The sequence below is a fragment of the Oreochromis niloticus genome, linkage group LG9 (genome assembly GCF_001858045.2).
Source record: "Oreochromis niloticus isolate F11D_XX linkage group LG9, O_niloticus_UMD_NMBU, whole genome shotgun sequence".
NCBI lineage: Eukaryota > Metazoa > Chordata > Actinopteri > Cichliformes > Cichlidae > Oreochromis > Oreochromis niloticus.
In genome coordinates this window covers 6,054,956-6,061,994 of record NC_031974.2, presented here as the reverse complement: position 1 = coordinate 6,061,994, position 7,039 = coordinate 6,054,956, and the positions used below count along the sequence as shown (strand labels likewise).

Sequence of the window (7,039 nt, the reverse complement as noted above, 5' to 3'; positions counted from 1 at the left end):
AGTAATCAGATTACAGTAACGGGTACTGCCCAACTCTGGCCACTTTAGTGTTCAAGTAGTACACAAAAAAGACCAAACAAACAAGAAAACACCAACAAATATTTCCTAAAATGTAGTGTTTTGTTTCAAATATTGTATAATAAGACTAAACTGCAAATGTGAACACAATTTTTTTTTTTTTTTTTTTTTTCTCACTCTTAGCTGAAGCCTTTCATCGAACTACCTAATAAACAAACTGGTACTCTCTTTTTGGTAGACACATGGCACTAGCTTTACTGTCTGGGTCAACTTGGCTGGGGAGAGACAGAGAGAGGCGTTGAAAGGCTGCGCCAATCGTACTTTATTGGTTCAGAGGAAAATAATAATTTTTGTAAGTATTTCTTCACGTTAATGTGCGAGCTGCAAGTATTTTTTAAAGTTGTGGTGTCATTTGCTCAGATTTCCTGATACAAGGCAGGATGGATCCATGTTTTCATGTTATGTTTAAGACAAATTCCATCAGACCAGGCAACATTTTTCAATCTTCTGTTTTCCACTTTTGTTGATCTCATGTGAACAGTTTCCTGTTCTTTGCTGACAGAAGTTGCGCCCAAGTGCGGTCTTCAGCTGTGGTCTGGTCCAGATCCCCCTGTCCTCCAGGCCCAGCACCTGCTTTTTTCTCTCTCTCTCTGAATGGAAAGATTTGCATAATAATGATCAAAGAACTGACCTCATAATATTTGTTGTTCACCTGTTCATTTATGAGAAACTGTTAAGATAAGGAAGCCATTCGGTGTGAGACATATTTTTCCATTTATCATTAAATTCATGAGGCAATGTTTCCCAGTTTAGTGACTGTTTCTCTAAAACAGGGGTGTTGAAATCCAGGCCTCGAGGGCCGGTGTCCTGCAGGTTTTAGATAACACCCTGGGTGAACACACCTGAATCAAATGACTAGTTCATTACCAGGCCTCTGGAGAACTACAAGACATGTTGAGGAGGTAATTTAGCCATTTGAATCAGCTGTGTTGGATCAAGGTCACATCCAAAACCTGCAGGACACCGGCCCTCGAGGCCTGGACTTCGACACCTGTGCTCTAAAAGAACCATTAGCTCTAGTTTGGTAGGGATAAAGGTACACATGCAACACCAAACATCACACACACCTTGATATTTGTTGTATTCATTTATCCACAGGTTCAGTCGCATTCATTTTCTCTGATGGCAAACATCTGGACAAGGCAAAGTAGAGCGGCATAAAAAACTTTGATATTAGTGGCTTTCAAAGTACAACCGCCCAGCTGTTTTGTATCACAGAGAGTCCTGATGACTGTCACGTGGGAAGGTGCTGTCCAGGCTCTTTGAACTGCGAGAAGAGATGCGCATCTTTTTTAAGGAAAAGGGCAGTCATCTAGCCACCAGCCAAACTGATATAACTCAATGAAATGTTTCTGAAACTCAAACTGAATTTGCATATGCAGGGCACAAACATTCACCTTCCACATGTGGCAGATAAAGTCACATCATTTGTCAGAAAACTTGATGTGGCAGCAGTGAGTCAAAGGTGAAAATGTTGACTCAATTGTGAATTTAAAATTATTCAAGTAAGACAAGAAACTGCAGAACAAAGTAATCTCATGCATGAAACAACACTTCTGGCCTTCAGAAACAATTCCAGAGATATTTCCTGGTGCGGAATTCCAAAGAATACGACTGGGTCCGTGGCCCCTTCAGTGCAACAACCCCTGCTGACATTAGCGCATCGTAGGAGGAACAGTTCATTGATCTCATCTCCGATTCACCAAGAGGCTGCAGTTTAATTCAAAGACCCTGGCTGCATTTTGGATTGGAGTCTAGAAAGATTACCACTGCTGGGTAGAGCTGGGCGATAAAACGATAACGATATGTATTGCGAAATAACTTTTTCTCAATAGAAAAATTAAACTATTGCGATAGGCCTCATCTCTCTTGTCCTCTTAAAAAAAAAAAAAAAAAAAAACCCCAAAAAACCAGCCAATCCAAATTAAGTAGCGCAGAGCCGAACCAATCACAGCCGCAGCGTCACGTCACGTGACTTGTTACGTACAGCACAAGCGCCAAGGCGCATGTGTATTTGTTTTTGCAGCCGTGCAGCCCGGGTAATGAAGGAAATGAGTTTGCCGACTAGAGAAAAATCAACCGAGAGCGTGAGCGAAGGTTACCGAAGAAAAAACAGATGATGGTTCCAATGCCGGAGAGCTTGTCGAACAGAAGGGCCACAGAAGTTCCGTAGTGTGAAGGTATTTCGGCTATTTCAAGTCTGACAAAAAACAGAGTAGCGCGCACTGTAAATTGTGCCGAAAGCAAGTCTGGAAATACAATAAAGCGGTGCATGCTCAATCTCTGACTGAAAGCGCTGATTCATCATTCGGCTTTTGTCAGACTAAAGTAACTGTTAAAACTGTTTGAAAAGCTAAGCTATACAACAAGGAGAGATTGAGAATTTCCTTTTAGTTCTCAGTTTATTTGATATTGACAGAAGTTAGTCAATTTTGTCTGTTCTTCTGTAAAACAAACTAAGATTTATTTTTAGAATTAATATTTTGTTTCTAAGTGGAATTGACAATTTAGTCTGTTTTGTTTGTTCTATTTTGAAACTTAAACGCTTTAGCGGCTGCCTTTTGTGTAGTTTGCAATATTTGCCTTTATTTATCTGAAACTGAAGTCTCATGTTCCTTAAGTACATCTACCCTGTTGAACTTATTATGGGAAATAAATATTTTAATTAAAACAAGCTAATTATTTCACATTTTACTTGTGAGCAACGGCACATTTAAATCTTACAAATATAGTTATTTGGCTTGTATAATGATATATATCGTTATCGCCTGAAATGAAAAAAAACATATCGTGATATGAAAAAATCTTATATCGCCCAGCTCTACTGCTGGGTAAAACTTCCTTCATTTTGCCACATCCTACTTACTCTGCTTTTCTGCTGTGGGTTCAATCAAGACGAAATATTGATCAAAGCTGGACATTGAAAATTAAATCAGAGTGGCAGTCTCAAAACTACAACACAGGTTTGAGAAGATCTGGAGCAACAGGCAGGCTCAAACCAGTTACTCAAAAATGTGAGGATTAAATTTGTTATTTTTGCACAACAATGTTTGATTTTTCTTCTCAGGGAGATGTTTATTTTTAAAACCCATTTTGCACAGAGAGGCATTTTTTGAAAAATGTATTGATAGCAATGTTGAATATTCTTACACAGGAACAAAACCCAACTACACATAAAATAATGACACCATAAAGATGTTTTTTCTTTCTGTGATTTCAAAGACGTAGTTTATTGCAACCTGTAATTTATTACAGTTTACTTTTATTTTTTTCCAATTGTTTACTAAATGTTTAAGGTGTGGAAGTTTGGGAACCACTGTGTTAAAAGCTGTGACACGACGAGGTAAAACAATGCACACAGAGCTCATCGTCCCAACCACAGCTGAATCTAACTAATGAGATGAGGAAACAAAACTCAAGACAACAAAGAACATAACCTCCCAAAATAAAACGTGAAGTAACTGAATAAAGAAAATCCAGATTATGAATGAAGTAAATACAAAGGACTTGACACAGAGAGTGACAGAAGCTTAACTAAACAAAAAGGGGAAAATAATGATTATAAACTAGTACAGAGCAAGATAGTGAAAACTAGCAGGACTCAAATTATATGTGCATTTAGAATTACAATGCTTGTTTCACTGACTTACTTGCCAAATAACCAAATTAATGATTTTCTTCAACATTAATTTCCTGTGTTGTTTGCAATAATGTTGATTTGTACTGTTAAATTTGTTTTGTTTCTCTTTGTTTATACTATATTAGTTTAACCATTCATCATAATTTTAGAATCTCTCTGATTGGAGTTGGCAGTATGCATACATTTGAATGCTTGTATACTCCATACATGCATGTATACATATGCATGTAGGAACATAATTTCTTTCTAATTTTCCATTAATTAACAGCATAAATTGATACTTTGTTGTTCATACCAGTTTTGTTTTGAGGTTCAAATCCTGAAAATTGTGCCTTCAATTGCATTTAAAATCTTTGTAAGGTCGTCTCATTAAAAAGTGTTTCAGAGGCAAAGAAGCTAAAAAAAAAATTGTCAGCACCTTATAAAAACAGATTAAATTACAGTGTAAATGTAAGTAATTTATGTAGTTTTTAACTTCTAAATAAGTACAAACACTGGGTCACCCTCAGTACCATGCCGTAACCTTACCATCTATTATAATAATTTACTATATTATAGAGTTGCTTGCATCATAACTGTGCTGCATTTTGGTGGGCACAATGAATTTTCCACTGCTTAAATATCAAATAACAGAATTTGTAACATATTTTCCACCACTATTATGAGTCTGAAGGATTAGATGCAAATAACTTTGTTACCTAACTCAGCATACCTGTTTTCAGTGACGCAGGTTGAGGTTCATCAAATGAGGCGACTTGGCTATTTTCCAGATTGAAATTCCTCTTTGTGCAGGTTTTCTGTAGGAGTGGCAAAGTTAACTTGGCAAATGATCAAAACTCTCAAGTGTCAAAGAACCAGTTTTTCTGAAGCAGAACGAAGTTGAAAAGAGCAGAAAACTGAGGACATTTCTGATTTGGCTTTGAGATGTCGGAGGAGAAGCTGAAATCCAAACTACAACTGAGGGTAAGTGCTGACAAAGCTGCAGTCAGAGCGGTATCACAGTGTGTTTGTGTAAAGTTTGCTTCCTGTGATTCTCTTCTCTATCAGGAACCATCTTTGAAAGAAGAATGAAACCGTTATTATTAGTTTTATTGACAGATTTACTAAAACGCGATCATCAGCCACACTTCAAATCCCAGAAAGGCCTAAAAGCCTGAACTCATAAGTATGTATGAGATAGTTTATGTTACACAATTTGAAACTGGCAAAGCACAAACCTACTGAAACAAACTTTGGAGTATCAAAATGTTCTATAGTTAAATTAACAAGATCAGAGATTCAAGATTTTTATTTGCCATTTGCGCAGAGCTCTCCAGGTCAAGTTACATACAGAAGCTAAAAAAAACCTTGTTCTGTGTGTGACGATGCTGTCCGATCTGTTGTCTCACGTTGTATGTGCCGTTTTTGTGTCAGAGCAGAGGGTGAGCTGGATGGTGTGAGGAAGAAAGAAAGTAATTATTTCTGCAAATCTCATGTTTTCCAGCTAAATCTGTGACTTTTAACATCTTACGCACTAATGTGCATCAGTTTCTGTGGTGCAACAAATGGGTGAAGTTTGTGAACCATTTAACCACAGTTTTGTTTCGTTTGTTTTGCCGATATTTGTGTTGGGCATTGTGGACCAGCACCTGCCCTCTTTGCTTAAATAAGATCAAATCTCTTCATCGCTGGCTCTTTATAGCCTGATCCCACTTTCAGAGTCCAGAGTACAACGAAGCAAATTTAACTTTCCCAAGGTGTCTTTTAATAATAATAATGGATTGCATTTATATAGCACTTTTCAAGACCCTAAAAGCACTTTACTTTGAAAATGACTTTTACCTTGCAACAACACACCTTGAAAACTCATATTGTAAATTAGTGCTATATATAAAAGATATATCCAATATATACATGGATTAATAAAAAATAAAATGAAAATTGAAGTGAAATTAATATAACCACTAAGAAAACCTAAAATCATCTAATCAAACTCAGCCTGCACAGTAAAATACACTGAAATTGATCAAAAACTGAACTGATGACTTCCTATTTAAAGATTCTTTTCAGTTCAGTGATGGTGGATTATAACCTCCATTCAAATCATTCAAAAAAGAGAAGAAGAAACTACAGAACATGTTATATTTACACTGTGAGAAGGTAACTGATCCAAAACCTCCGTAACATAAAAATGAAACTGGATCTTATTGATTTACTGCAGGAAGTGAAAGTTATCAGGCCTTATTCCAGTTTTTAAAAGAGAGAAAATTGTTTGGGAGGATATGAGTTTACACTCCACACCAGAAGGTGGCAGTAATGCACCTTTCAGTTGTTTGACAACCGCAAATAGAAGAAGAAGAAGACGACGACGCGGGCGGAGCAAAGTAAGAGGCCGTTTATCAATGCCCAAGTACGCGAGTACGTACTCGCGTTCTCGGTGAGTACGTACCCGCCGAGAACGCACGGGAGTACGTACCTGCCGAGAACGCGAGCACGGACTCGTCGGCCGTTTCTCAATTCTCAAGTACGCGAGCACGGACTCATGATTTGTACAGTCGGAACACCTGCGTGCGTGATGATGTCACAGGTCCGGAGTTTTTACTGCCGTCCCCTCCTAATTTAACTGTGAGTAACATGTTATGAAGCTTAACTTTAATCACAGCCAAACCGGTTTACTCAGGAACAAATAAAACACTGAAATAAACCAAACATTAACATTTAGAAGTGATCTAAGTGACTTATATATCATTTTTAACCTCAGTAGTGAAACCTCTATTAATAAAAATAGTGTACATGTACATACGTGTACATACCTTAATAAAAACAAGCAGGTGAGATGTTAGAACGCTTTTATTTCTATTCTAGTGGACACTCAATACTATAGACAGCTGCTGGGGTTTCTTTAACCTGAGTAGTGAGAGGAGAGGGGGGGGGACGATGGGCCGGGAGTCCGCTGTTGAGTTTTGGACGAAAGGCATTCTGGGATATATAGCTGTACCAAGTCTACACCGATGCATGCTCGATAAAACGGGCGGAGCGAGAACACATCCGGGACTTTTTCGCGTTCTCGGCGTGATGCGTACTTCGAATTGGAACAGTACTTGGTCTCCGACTGATGACGTATCACGAGTACACGAGAACGCAAGTACGCACAAGTACGCATATTGATAAACGCCCAAAATCTTCCACGAAAGGAGGTGTTTGCACAGAGAGCTGCTTTTTCATCCAGAGGCCAAAGTAGTACCACCGTTTGGATTGATATCTGCATCGATCTGCCCACCCTTGTCTCCTGGATCGTAGCTGAGATCAGCGTGAACCACGTGGGTCTCTGCTCCCTGATCT

The 7,039-nt window shown here is 38.3% G+C and overlaps 1 long non-coding RNA gene across 1 annotated transcript; it reads right to left on the bottom strand.

Moving 5' to 3' along the window:
- Positions 1 to 379: 379 nt before the first annotated feature.
- On the bottom strand, positions 380 to 5,555 carry LOC112847834 (uncharacterized). Its single transcript, XR_003221635.1, has 3 exons — positions 4,431 to 5,555; positions 1,146 to 1,211; positions 380 to 668 (listed from the first exon to the last, which is right to left on the bottom strand). It is a non-coding gene; the product is annotated as an uncharacterized LOC112847834 (long non-coding RNA).
- Between the last annotated feature and the right edge of the window lie 1,484 nt (positions 5,556 to 7,039).